This window comes from Podarcis liolepis (assembly GCF_965112155.1).
Source record: "Podarcis liolepis genome assembly, chromosome: 9".
NCBI classification, from domain to species: domain Eukaryota; kingdom Metazoa; phylum Chordata; class Lepidosauria; order Squamata; family Lacertidae; genus Podarcis; species Podarcis liolepis.
The window spans coordinates 379,740-392,601 of NC_139564.1; positions in this window are offsets into that span (position 1 = coordinate 379,740).

The following is a 12,862-nucleotide window of genomic DNA, read 5'->3' on the forward strand; positions in this document are numbered from 1 at the left end:
AGAGTGTCACCTCTTGGGGGCTGGTTTGGAGCCCTGGCAGAGAAAGTGCCTGGTCTGGGACCTGAAACTTCGGCCTTGGGTCCTTTGCACCCGGACTCAGGTTTGGGTGTGTTGGGGTGAGGGGCAATCGGAAGCTCAGAATTGTCACATTGGAAGAAACCCCAAGAGTCATCCCGCCAGGGGTGCAGGGCAGCTGGGCACCTTCACCCTCCGACCCCCAGCCTTCACTACAAGATTAGCGTAGCTCAGAGAAGGTAGGAGCTGGATTCTCGGCCCGGACCCAGCTCTCAGCTACGGCCCCCTAGACGGCAGCTGCCCTCCTGTCGGAGAGGAGGGGTCACGGCACTTATGAAAGGGCCACCACCACCACCAATGTCCTCATTCCGCTCACCTCTTCGGAGGGAGCAGACGCGAGTTTGGGGGTGAGTGAGGCGCTGAGGTGTCCGGCTGGCTCCACCCTCATGCGCACCTGGGATTGGCATAGGGCCGTGGAGAGGCCCGCCCAGCACACGCTGCTCACACCATGAGGTGCCCGGCTTCACTCAGTTGCCGATGCCTTTGTTGCACTGGGCTCTGCTTGCGTTGGTCGCGTGCTGCCCACCCCCCAGGTTCCCAACCTGGCCTTTCTCAGCAACTAACTCCTTGGGCGCCTCTGCTTCACAGGGCTCTGCGCCCGAGTCCAGGGCTGAGCGAGACGCTGAGGCAGACGGCCAGCTCTGCCCTGCCTGCACAGCTCGATGGCCTGCGCAGAGCGCACTGCCCACCTGAGAAGGCACGTGGTGCCACCGTTCTCATTTACGAGACTCCCTGGACCATGACAATGCCTGCTAGCTAGCACACGTACATACACAGTGAAGGGGGCAGGTAAGAAACGAGTAATTTCTGTAGATAATATATGCTAAGGACAAATATACAGAAACAGTAATCTTCCATTAATCAGCATCGAGTTTATTAATAAGGAAAAGACATGAAAGGGACGGGAAGTTTAATGTTCATGAAGATTTGATGATAATAATGTGGTGTTGTAAAGATGTGATATTGAACAGTAAAGCATAAAAAAAAGAAATCAGAATCAGACATTGAAGTTGGAAATTGAAATTCGTGATTGTGTGATTGAGTATTATTGGGTGGCTGCCAGCTCTGTTGCGTTGCAGTTATTGCATGGACTCTAGCAAGATTCCACCTTGAACTCTTTACTGTTCTGTGTTTCTGAGTAGTCACTGAGAGAGATCCATTGATTATTTGCAGTGCAGTGAGAAGAGAGACCGCAGGGGACCACAGCTCCAGGACTTTTTCCAGAGCAGAAGGTTTATTGTTCTGGCGGCTCTGATGGAGGTGAATTTCCAGTGAAATCTCTTTATCTGCCTTGCGTGCCTCGACTGCATGGCCAGCGTGTGCTGCCCCCACCAGGCGCCCGGCCTCACTCAGCCGCCGCTGCCGCGGGCTCTTCTGCTGTGCCGGGTTCTGCACACCGGAGTCCAGGGCCGAGAGTTGACAGTGCGGACGGGGAGGAGCCAAGCCGAGTCTGTCCAAATGGGGACCTGGCGAGGCACGAGCCTTGGCCAATATTTATTTATTCATGCACCAACTTCATGTTTATCTGCTTCTTTTTTACTTAATTTTTGCAGATGGCTGGTGGTAAAAAAAAACTTTCAGGTTCTGAAAACAGAAAGAAAAAACTTAAGAAGAAAATATAAAGAAGTTGACTCTAATTGGACCTTTTTTTTTAACCTAGTTTGTGAGCTCCTTACTTTCTCCACGTATCTTATTTGTGCATGTTTATTATTAAGTGTTTATATTTCGACCAACTGAGAGGATTTATGCAAATCTTGAAAATAAATAGGTGTAAGTATTAAATGGCAAGTTTCCAGATTGCTTTTATGGATGGATTTTAGGCAGATATTGGCATTCCAGCCCGTTTAGAGCAATTGCCATGTGACATACATGGCACAACAGCCAACCTTAAATTATTGCTTCTCCCCAGTTTGGCTTTGTACCTACAAAGGGCTTGTGAGGTCTACTGCTTTAAGAGCCACTATTGTAAATTATGTCTATTAACCTATGTTATTTCTGTTTGAACAGGTACATCTTCTGCAACCGGGGACGTAGAAGAAATGCCTCCCAGAGATTCAGAACTTGCCGCGCCTATTGCAGAAGCCTCGACTCACAGCACAGCTGCACTTGCAACTGAGTCTCCCTCTATGTCTGATATTCCCCCGGAAGTGACGTTTCATGAAGATGCAATGGAGGGTCCTTCTTTGTGGCCTCAACTGGTCCCGAAGAAGTTAAGATTGTTTTTAATAGATCAAGGGCCAGTTCAGATAAAAGAATCAGCTCATCCTACAGATGGTAATAATAGGGCATTTTCAGACACTTGTTACACAAAAAAGTTAAAGAACAACGAAGCTGTTAATAGAGACTGGCTTTTGTACTCGAGATCTAGTGATTCCGTATTCTGCTTTTATTGTCAACTTTTCAACAATAATGTCACTGCTTTTAATGGTGAGACAGGTTTCAAAGACAAGGCATTTATCTGGAAATATAGAAACACATGAAAAGAGTGCGGGTCATCTCTTGTCCATAAAAAAACCCCAAGATCTGAAAAACAACATATTGAAAGGGGAAACTAGATTCTGTAAATCAAGCTGAAAGTCCCACAGGGCCCTGGTCTCTTGTGACAGAGCGTTCACCCAAGTCGGGGCCAGTGCTGAAAAGGCCCTGGCCCTAGTTGAGACCAATCTAACCACCTTGCGACCTGGGACCTCCAAAGTGTTGTCATTTGTGGACCTTAAGGTCCTCCGTGGGGCAGACCAGGAGAGGCAGTTCTGTAGGTACGAGGGTCCTAGGCCACATAGAGCTTTAAAGGTCAAAACCAGCACCTTAAACCTGACCCTGTGCTCCACTGGGAGCCAGCGCAGCTGGTAAAGCACTGGATGAATGTGATCCTGCGGCGAGGACCCCTTAAGGAGCCTCGCCACAGCATTCTGCACCCACTGGAGTTTCTGGGTCAGCTTCAAGGGCAGCCCTGCATAGAGCGAGTTACAATAGTCAAGCCTGGAGGTGACTGTCACATGGATCACAGTTGCCAGATCTGGGTGAGAAAGGCAAGGGGAAGCAATCCAAATACTAGTCTCTTATTTTGGGTGGCACGCCTGATGTCTCACACAAGGAACAGCTCACTGTTGCTGTTAGGCTTGTAGACCTTCACCCATTAACAAAAAATGCTGAGGTGAGAAAGCATTTTTTAGGTTTTTCCCCAGTGACCGACACTACCAGACAAGGACTCCCGACATTTTTGTTGGATTTTTAAAAATCTTCAAATATTGAACTAGACAACATGTGAGGTCAAGGATATAACGGCGCAAATATGAGAGGCAAAAATATAGGCCTCCACCCAAAAATCTTGGATATAAATCCATGTGCTTTCTACGTTCCTTGTGCGGCTCACAGCCTCAATTTACTAGTGATTGATGCCACTAAAAGCTCATTGGAAGTGAGTAACTTTTTTTCTGTTGTTCAAGAAATATATGTATTCTTTTCTGGGTCGACGTCACGTTGGCAAATTCTCATGAACCAGGGGCCCACTTTAACCTTAAAACCATTATCTTTTTTTTTCTTCCAAAAATTTTATTAGTTTTCACAATATTATAAACAAATGAACAAACACACGACAAACATAAATCATAGCCTTATTGAAAATTACAGTTATTAACTTTGTTAAGTGACTTCCTCGCTTCCCCTTGGTTGAATTTCATTGCATGTCCTTTTAACGGTTTTCCAAATCCCAATTCTTATGAAATTTAACTTAAACATTAACATCCTTAAATCTTCACCTTATGGAATTAAACATATTAATTCATCACTTAACATAAATAAAATCCTACGCCAATTAAGTATCTGCAAGCTATTTTCAATTAATTTAACTTAACAAATTTAACTAGATAATCATTAAATTTATCCCACTCTTCCTGATACTCCTCCTCCTTCTGGTCGCGGACTCTTCTGGTGAGGTCAGCTATCTCCGAAAAATCCATCATCTTCATCTGCCATTCTTTTATTGTTTGTAATTCTTGGGTTTTCCACTTTTTAGCTAACAAAATACAAGCAGCAGTTGTGGCATACAAAAATAATTTAACATCTTCTTGGGCAATTCCAAACCTGTTAACCTTAAAACCATTATCAAACACATGATGGGAAAGCAGAGTGGAGGCATTGAAAGCACTTCGTTTTAATATGGAAAAGGTTTACGATGCCTTATATTCCATTTTTTCAGATAGAGACAGAGACACAAGGAACACAGCAAGTTCGCTGATGTTGAAACTGAAGTCTTTCAAATTCATTTGTTCTTTAGTGACGTGGTATAGCATATTAGTGGAAATTAATACTGTTAGTCAAACGTTAACAAAAGTCTGGTGTCGTTCTTCCGGAAGCAGTTAAAATGATAGAGCAGGTCAAAAATGACTTAGCTACACGTCGTACAGACTCCATGTTTGACAAAATGCTGTTAGAAGCTAAATCAATTGCTGAGGAAATAGAATGTGAAACCGAATTTACAAGCGCTGCACGCCCACGTGCCAGAAAAAGATTTTTCAGTTCTGAGCATACCGATGAGCAAATCACAGATCCACAGAACAACTTTAAATATATATTTTTTTATTTGTTCGATGTGGCAATCGCAGAATTAAATGAAAGATTTGAACTGTTAAGTGAACAGAATGACAATTTTTCATTTCTACAAGATAGACAAATGGAGAAAATTAGAGACGGGTCAGAAAAGAGCAAAGTGTTTAAATTTGCAACAGAAATTGACTTCCGAAAGTGGGGCTGATATAGACGGATAAGATTTATTTCACGAGCTAGAACTATTACCTATTGTTTTCCATAGAGACACAACTCCGCTGGATGTTTTCAATTATGTATATTCAAATAATTTGACGTCAGTATTTCCAAACTTGTCCGTATTGCTACGTATATATTTAACGTTACCGGTGGCGGTAGCTGAAGGTGAAAGATCCTTTTTGAAATTAAAATTAATAAACAATTATTGAAGGTCAACTATGACTCAAGAAAGATTGACCAACCTAGACATGATCAGCATTGAAAAGGAAGTAGCAATCGATACTGACGACCATATCAAGGATTTTGCTGCTCTATGCCTGGAACCTGACGCTGGGTTTCAAGACCGCACTGTAAATGATCACATTTCCCAAATGTCTGATAGCCAAGTTCCACAACTTTTCACAGGCTGGGAGTAGTGGCTCCCTCTGATTGTACCCATTCAGGAATTAGACTTGAAAAGAAAGTACTAGCACAGTTAAAATCTAACTAGATTTTAATTTGATCCTGACTTGTTTTTAGGAGGTAATTTAATTATTGTTTGATTTTGTACCAATGTTATATATTTGATGTTAGCCGCCCTGAGCCCAGTCTTGGCCGGGGAGGGCGAGATACAAATAAAAGTTTATGTCTATTATTATTTGTGTTGTGAATATGCTACTTGACACGGTTCAGACTGACCAATGCCTTGTTTTCAGTGACAGTCGCAGCAGTTGAAGCTGTGAAATGTGCCAGGGGTGGCAAACATTGATGGTGTTGTGAATTCTACTGGTGTTAACAACGTTATCCGACCAATAGCACGCAAAATCTCTTAACTGGTATCTGAAGCATACAGTATGTGTTAATGAGATGAAAGCAAACTAACCCTGGCTCCAATTGAGAAAATGTTTGATGCACTTTAAAAAATAATAATAATTTTTATTTATTTTATTTTCCCATAGCAAATATCCAATATCATTACTAGACATTCATTTTTCAATTTCCCCCCTCCCTATTGACTTCCCCCAACTTCCATTTCTGCTTTATTGCATCAAATGTTTACATTCTGCTGTTTATATATAATACTGTGTTATCACATTGTTATACTTTGTTTTCTGTAAATAAAATTGTAAATGTTTTTTTAAATCCTGCCAGTGAGTCCATTTTTTTTGTTTCTGCAAATATATTGTAAAAGGTTCCCATTCTTTTTCAAAATCACTGTTGTCCTTTTCACGCAATTTGTCCATTAACTTTGCTAACTCTGCATAGTTCATCACTTTTAGTGACTTTTTTGTGGGCTGATTCATTTTCCACATTAAACCATGTTTTATGACCAACCAATTTGCTAGACAGAGATTTTTTTAAAAAACATAAAAAATGAGCCTTTTTAAAGCAGATTTACAAGCATCCCGAAGATTAATTTGGCCTTGATGTAGTGGATTTCAAATTTTAATTATTTTAAAATATGTTCGTATGTTGTTTTAAGGTCTCCCGTATTAAAGCAAAGGATGAAGGTGTTAGGAGAACCTTAGAATTTGAGGGAAACCAATACCATACAATGTACTGTATCAAACTATTTTACATGACTAACGTGGGTATTCTGAATTTAAAAAGAAATCAACATTGTTAAAAACAAGGTGTTACATAATAAGATAATTTGTCTTCAATCTGCAAAAAACAACAACAAAAAACAATGTGGTGTTGTATACTTAATAATAATAAGTGTGGATACCTGATTCTCGTCTTCCAAAGCAGCTACTCTATTCCAAACTTTAAAATGGAAAGCGTAATGCTGGTGGTCAACAAAAGAGGGTTAAAGATTCTCTCAAGGCAAATCTAAAAAACACCGACAACTGGGAAACACTGGCCTGCGAGCACTCCAGTTGGAGAACAGCCTTTACCAAAGGTGTCCTGGGCTTTGAAGACGCTCGAACTCAGGACGCAAGAGAGAAACGCGCTAAGAGGAAGGCATGCTTGGCAAACCCTCACTGTGATCAACTTCTGCCCGGGAACTAATGTCCCCACTGTGGAAGGACTTGTGGATCCAGAATTGGCCTCCACAGTCACTTATGGACTCATTGTTAAGAAGACCATGTTCATGGAAGACAATCTTACTTGGCTATGAGGGATCGGCAAAGAAGAATAAGAAGAAGTGAATTTTTGATAATAAACGAGCATTATGTTTGCAGCTTTCTTTTCCCAAGCAGAGATAATGTTTAAGCGTGGTGTCAGCTCCCTAGGGCCGCCGGGCAGATCTTTTCTTTTCTTTTCTTTTCTTTTATAAATATTTTATTAAGTTTCCACAATAAAAAAGCATACAAAGACAAAGAAAATACAAAATCACAAAAAACAATACAATACAAAAATACAAACATTAAACACATCAAAAGAAAAAGAAAAAAGAGATAAAAACACATATAGTAACAAAAAACAAAAATTCCCTCTTTCTTAATTTCTCATCTTCAATTAACTTATTTTCCCGACTTCCTCACGTCTCCCGTTCTTGTATCCCTTTTTAGAAATTAATTCAGCAAATTCATATCCTATTAATTTATCTGTTGTTAATCCAATCTTACATTTTACTTTGTTGCTAAAGCCCCTGCGATTCATTTCAATGTCCTTAACATTCAAAAATTTTACAATATTTCTGCAAATAAATTTTAAATTTCTTCCAATCTTCCTCCACCGTCTCCTCTCCCTGGCCGGGCAGATCTTTTCACCCCAGGACTGCATATTGAAATATATTGAAATATAGTCACTTGTACAACTTGTATACAGTGAGATCACATGAGCACCCCCCACTCAGTTCTCTTAGTCTTAATTCCCCTCGTTTACTGACGCACACCCACCAAACCTGAAAGTCCGTTGCCCTGTTGTTATCTTTCCATTCAGCAGCCTAACAGCCCACGGATAGAAGCTGTTCTTTACCCTGTTGGTGCGACTAGTCATGCTTCTGTATCTTCTGCCTGAGGGCAGGAGATCAAGAAAGTGCCGGCCAGGGTGTGAATCATCCCTGAGAATTTTCCTCACTCTCCTGAGGCAACGTTCTTCCACGGATTCACGGGACAGCCCATAGCGTCCCACACCAGGAGGCAGTATGAAAGGACACTTTCTATTGTGGACCAGTAGAAGGAGATCATCAAATGTTGATTGACATCATATGCTTGTTCCATATGCATATACTTCCTACAGAAATTATGGGGGGGGGGCACATCCTTAAAGTTGTTGCAATGTTACAAATATTATGCCTGAAAGTATCCTTTTGACTTGACAGCTCAAGGAAGATACCTAGCTTTATAAATTCATATAAAATCAATAGTTTGACCAATTCTTTCGTTCCAACGCCATTTTTGCCCTTCAGGAAAGGACTTTCTTCCCTTCTACCTCCCGCCTAATCCCTCAAGCGTGAGGAAACACACACACACACACACACACACACACACACACACACACCACCCAGGGAAGGGCCCAGGGGTGACAATTGCTGAGCAGTTAGTTTCCAAAAGCCCATCCTTGGACTTGGCCCAGGCTATGGATGTGCAAAGGGAGCTCTATTGTCCTTTGTTGGTGGGTACTTGGGAGTTGGGATACGGGTGGCACTGTGGGTTAAACACAGAGCCTAGGACTTGCCGATCAGAAGGTCGGTGGTTCAAATCCCCACATTGCTCAGTCCCACCTCCTGCCAACCTAGCACTTCAAAAGCACGTCAAAGTACAAGTAGATAAATAGGTACCACTCCGGCGGGAAGGTAAATGGCGTTTCTGTGCGCTGTTCTGGTTCGCCAGAAGCGGCTTAGTCCTGCTGGTCACATGACCCGGAAGCTGTATGCCGGCTCCCTCGGCCAGTAAAGCAAGATGAGCGCCGCAACCCCAGAGTCGTCAGCGACTGGACCTAATGGTCAGGGGTCCCTTTACTTTTACCTACTTGGGAGTTGGCCGGACATGTTTTGCCTATGCTAATCTTGTACCAAGGACTTGTCTGGACATGTTTGCCAAGGTTAAACTAGTGTAACCCCTGTCTACCCCTCCCCTTTTGTGACATGTCAGTGATGTAAAGATGAGGTATCAATGATGCTGTATGAAGTGTATTCTGGGATGCGGTGGGAAGTTTTAAAAGTCAGCGTCGCCCCATGCTCTGGGTTCTTACTGCTGTTGAAACCTGTTGCACAACAATAAAATATCTAAGTCTACTGACCGCTGTTTTGCTCCAAATTGCTTGGCTGGAATTTCCTTCTTTTACTGACCGCATGGACCCGCGGGGGACTGGTACCCCAACGAGCTGTGCTGTTGAGTAGTCTCTCAACCCAGAATTTTCCTTGACATGCTTAAGACGGCCCTGGGCAAGAGACCCAGGTAGTAATAATAATAATAATAATAATAATAATAATAATAATAATAATAATTTATTTATACCCCACCCATCTGGCTGGGCTTCCCCGGCCACTCTGGGCGGCTTCCAACCAGATATTAAAATACAGTAATACATCAAACATTAAAAGCTTCCCTAAACAGGGCTGCCTTCAGATGTCTTCTAAAAGTCTGGTAGTTGTTGTTCTCTTTGACATCTGGTGGGAGGGTGTTCCACAGGGCGGTGTTAACGGAAAAATCCGAGGGCTCTCTTGGACAAAACAAAGACACCAACCAGGATAACTTGGAGCAAAACAGCAGCCTGTAGGCTTGGCCTTTATTGAACTGATGCATCAGGGTGTTCCCCTCACTTGCAGGAGAGAGGAAAGACCCAGAACAATGGGTTGCAAGACCTTATAAAAACTTTTGAAATTCCCCTCCTCTAGCTCAAGCCCACCCCCAGAAACATCATGCATACATTACAGAAAGGAGGGGTTGACATCATGCATACGTTACAGAAAGGGTTGACATCATGCATACATTACAGAAAGGAGGGGTTGAGGGAGGAGTTGTGGTGGTAACCTGAGTGTCCTGTCACCCAGCTGGTTCCTCCTTTCCCCCTCCCCATGAGTACTTTCCAGGTGACAATGGGGAGTTTGCAGTTTCCTGCCCCCAGAGGGAAGATCTGATCATTGTCCTTTGTTTCAGCCTGTGGTGAATCCACTGTTCTTTGTGATTTTGATTGTCTTCTGTCTGGGATTATCAGGGTTGACATAGCAACTGGGCAGGGCTCCTGTGGATGTGCTGGTATGCTGAAGAGATTATGGCTGACCAGAAACCAAGCACCCCCCTTAGATAGTCCTTGTCACATGGAGTAAAAAATGGAACAGTGCAAATCCGATGTATGGTTGATTTTCTATGAATTTATAACAGAAATGTGGCGTATGTAGTGTGTGAGTGTGAGTGTGTGTGAAGTTTGTGCAAACAGAATGATTGGGGTGGGGGGGTTCCTGCTACAGTTCCCCCCTTCGGAGATAAGATTGCAAAGGTGGCTACTTTGCAATCCTTTTCTCCGCACAATTTAAGGTGGTAAATAATAACCTGGTATTCTCCGTCCCAGATGTGTGTGTCCATGTGAACCTGAAAGGGACTTGGATATCATGCTACTTTAAGGATATTTGCATGGAAATATAATGGTGTAACAGTGCACTGCTCAGTTACTTGTGGTATTCTTGCACCTTGGAAGAAATATTTTCTCAATAGTGATCTATGCTTTACATTTAGGCAGGAAGGTCCACTAATGACTGAAAAGTGCAGTTTGCTTCCCCCCCACCATTTGTGTGTTCTCAGGTGTCAAGGTAGCTCTTCTGTGGTCTCACATCGGCATGGTGTCGCAGTAGTGGCAATCCCTGGTGAATCCACTTAGGGCTTTCATATTTATCATGTAGCCTGGTACCCACCAAAGCTGGCACAGGTTTCGGACACGTCCTGAGAGAAATGTCTTTGCCTTGGCCAAAATCCATGGGATTCCTTATTATTATTACAGGCTCTGGTCTTGCATCCTGAGAAGTTGCTCACTTGCACTTTAAGGACCAAAAAGCTAATTGCAGCCTGGATACACTTGCCCAATTCAAACTGAGTCCAATTTGAATTTATGTGCCCATGGTTCTCAACCTTTCAAACCAGTCTGTTAAAGGAAAACCGTTCTTAAAAGGGCACTTTGTCGAAATAAGACAATTTAACTCTATAAGGGATCATTCCTGCTAAACCAAAGCATATGCACCTTCATGTATCTTATAAGCTTCTCCTTGGTAAAGCCAGTTTTAGCACATTTTAAAGTGGATAGGGAAAGTTGGCAGAGTGCCAGGTGGGACAATGAAATGTGGTTATCTAAACATTGGACTACACAATAGTGTGAGCTATCAGAAAGTATAAAATGCATGAGAATTGGTGTGCAAGCAATAAGACATTAAACATAAAAATAATTACACACAAAATAGCCCCCCCCTTGTGGGAATAACACACTGTCAGACACATTTCAACATTCCTACATAATAACACTTAAAACAAAACAAACTAATTAAATATCAGTTGCATATCTTGACACAATTGTGATCTTTTACGCATGTATCTTTTGAATCCTGGAGCACAGAGGCTTGAGGTTCAAGTGAAAAGATGTCCTTGCAAGTCAACTCCACCCCCCTTTGTCAGGCCCACTCCCCTGGCAGTCTATATCCTTTGAAAGAGATAGCTGTGGGCACTTGAAAACTCTGGTGTCTTGTGATGACGGAAGAACTGAGTTGAGGGGTTGTTGCTGCTTTTCATCATTGCACATCTGTATAGGTGATATCCTGTAAGGGGCAGGGTTTTGGGGCTTAAAGACAGTTAGAAAAGGGAGGGGGCAAAAGGCAAAAAGGATGTCCTTCGGTTTCTGTTGGAAGCTGCAAATAATAAAAATCTTAGCGAATTAAGCGTTTCATTCATTCCAATATTATTATCACATTTTCCTATAACTACTGTTATTATCTGCCAAGTTCATTTGCTTTCCTTCACTTTGGAGAGAAAGAGAACTGTAAAAATTACAAAGGTTAAAAAATACAAAAGAAAGCAAAAAATTAGATTACCAGTCAGATGAAAACAAACTTGACACAAAGACATCAGATTTAGAAAAGAATTATTATTAAATATATTATCAAAACCACGCAGATTACTACTAGACTGAAAAAAATGGGAAAACCATGGGGAAAAAACTTTAAATTCACCATGTGCTATTTGATAAAAGAACTTCATGAAACTGACTTTCAACATGTGATGAACATGTCCCCAAAGTAAAACACACACACACAAAATGACTTATGAGGAACCAAATAAATAAATGCTAAAACACACAATTAATAAGTAACCTGAAGTAATCTGTTTTGGCATTCTAACATCGCAAATGAAAACAAAATAGTGTTTCTTGATGTGACAACATCAACTGTAATGTTAATACTGGGAAATGAGTTAATACCAAGAAAATGAATGGCAATTTAAAGTTGTGCAGGTACCTTGCACTAGCCAAAATGACAGAATAAGAAATGCTCAGGCAAAAAGGTAAACAAATACCATTCCACAAACAATGTTTGGTTGTGCTTCGATTAACTTCATAGACATCATGGAGAAACAGATTAAATAAATGAAAACAGATTATTTGTAACTTAAAAAAAAGTGTCAAGGCCACAAAGAGATGGAAGTTACTAATATAGCAGGGATTCAGGCTTGTTTCACAGAACAGAAAGAAACTTGCTGTGGGAGGAAAAAGGGACAAACACTTTGTTATCGGGGTTCACATATCCTGTTAAAAGGGAAAATTATTTCATGTGAGAAGCTTGTCAGGAAATGCTGTTCCTAAAATTCCCATTGAGGGGGGAATGCTTTGATATTTACCTGTGAAAAGAATTTGGCATGTTAAGATTTGGAACTTGGAAAGCTCTTGACTTTTGATGGGCTAGTTGTTGTTTTGTTTTGTTTTGTTTTGTTTTTTTAGCCTTTTGTCTTAAGTAGCCCTGGAGCAAAGACAGATTAAGGGTGATTTACCTCAATGGTTCCAAGTTTTCTTTTCTTTTTCTTTTTTTCTTTTTTTTCTTTTTTGAAGAAACCTCCTCTCCCCCCTTACAGTTCCCCCCTTCCTCTCTCTCTCTTCTTTAGCTGATCTAGCCTCT